A 2,035-nucleotide genomic window follows, 5' to 3' on the forward strand; every position below is an offset into this window, starting at 1 on the left:
TATATATATATATATATATATATGTATATGTATGTATATGTGTGTGTGTGTATGTATTCCAACAATCCATTCCTGCCTTTATTTGAATGTACATTTTGTCTTGTTTGCAACAAGAGGTTGAGTCTTCTACAGCATAGCATGTATCCCCTTGTTGAGATGCAACATTGTGAGATCAATCTCAGTCGACATTACTTCAAAGTCTTCCTCAGTCTGCCATACTACGTTTGATACCCAGTTATATTCTCACCTTACTCATGCTTCTTTACACAAACAGTAAAGCATACCAAATACATTTCTTTCTGATCTTTTCAAATCATCTGCATTCCAGACCTACTTCTCACTCCCCATATAGTATCATACTTTTCTTACAAGAATTACACAATCTGCCTTTCACACTGAGGGAGAAATTTTTGTTCCAGTAGAGCTAATAATTTCTTAAACTTTATCCAACCTGCTTATTATATTCTGGTCACTGTTTAGAACACCCAAACTATTAATAATTTGACAGTGAAATACAGAATGAATCTTTTTGTTATGAAGAAAAAAAAATCCTCATATTAACTTATAAATATAGCAATACGTGGAGGTGCAATGGCCCACTGGTTAGGGCAGTGGACTCACAGTCATAGGATCGTGGTTTCGATTCCCAGACCGGGCGTTGTGAGTGTTTATTGAGCGAAAACACCTAAAGCTCCACAAGGCTCCGGCAGGGGATGGTGGCGAACCCTGCTGTACTCTTTCACCACAACTTTCTCTCGCTCTTACTTTCTGTTTCTGTTGTGCCTGTAATTCATAGAGTCAGCTTTGTCACGCTGAATATCCTTGAGAACTATGTTAAGGGTACACGTGTCTGTGGAGTGCTCAGCCACTTGCACGTTAATTTTATGAGCAGGCTGTTCCGTTGATTGGATCGGCTGGAACCCTCGACGTCGTAAGCGATGGAGTGCCAACAACAACAACAACAATTCCAATACATTCACTTATATATCATTTCAATTATCTCATAAAACCTGGTTATTGTATTTATTAAATTCTGCTATAAATAGGTTTATATAATAAAAATTTTGAATTATGATGCAACCTTTTTTTTTTAAAATTAATTTTACTAAATATTACATCAGTTACAATTAAGTTTAAAACTGATTCAACACTTTCTCTAATTACCCTGAATTAATTGTCTACATTACTTCCTCTACCATCATCATCATCATCATGTTAACACTCATTGTTTCCATGTAAATGTTTACACTGGTCAGATGGAGTTTAATGAGGCAAATTCTTGATGGTTGGATATTCTTCCTGTCACCACCCCTCTTGTTTTCAAGAAAGGTAATTTTCCCCCATAGCCAGACATGCTTTCACAGAATACTGGAAATGAAAGACACTGCTTGTATGATAGTGAAACTCACAACTACAGTACCAATTTAAGGAGATTCAAACACACATCATTTTAACAGCTACTTTTTCTGAGGCAAATTTTCTACAGCTGGATGCCGTTTCCTAATACCAAACTGCTTGTTTTACCAGACCCCTATACCTTTTTGTATGCCATTTATCACTGTTCATATTTCAAATATAAAAAAAAATATTAAGGGCTCAGTCTTCACTGTTTAGCAGACAACAATCACTTGCAGTAAAGTGTAAGTGTTCAAATGAGAATTCCAAAAAAACAAATTGTAATTCAATAAAGGGGGCAAGGAACCCCTACATTCTCCACCAACCAACAGTCTAACCTATAACCCTTGCTGTTGTTGTTGGCACTCCGTCGCTTACGACGTCGAGGGTTCCAGTCGATCCGATCAACGGAACAGCCTGCTCGTGAAATTAACGTGCAAGTGGCTGAGCACTCCACAGACACGTGTACCCTTAACGTAGTTCTCGGGGGATATTCAGCGTGACACACTGTGACAAGGCTGACCCTTTGAATTACAGGCACAACAGAAACAAAGAGTGAGAGAAAGTTGTGGTGAAAGAGTACAGCAGGGTTCACCACCATCTCCTGCCGGAGCCTCGTGGAGCTTTAGGTGTTTTCACT

The 2,035-nt window shown here is 38.3% G+C and overlaps 1 protein-coding gene across 7 annotated transcripts in view; it reads right to left on the reverse strand.

Annotated features, from left to right (window-relative positions):
• The window catches only part of LOC106881694 (KAT8 regulatory NSL complex subunit 1), a 103,410-nt gene that overhangs the window by 13,832 nt on the left and 87,543 nt on the right, over positions 1-2,035 (reverse strand). The gene's annotated exons all lie outside the window — the stretch shown is intronic.

The sequence above is a fragment of the Octopus bimaculoides genome, chromosome 4 (genome assembly GCF_001194135.2).
Source record: "Octopus bimaculoides isolate UCB-OBI-ISO-001 chromosome 4, ASM119413v2, whole genome shotgun sequence".
NCBI lineage: Eukaryota > Metazoa > Mollusca > Cephalopoda > Octopoda > Octopodidae > Octopus > Octopus bimaculoides.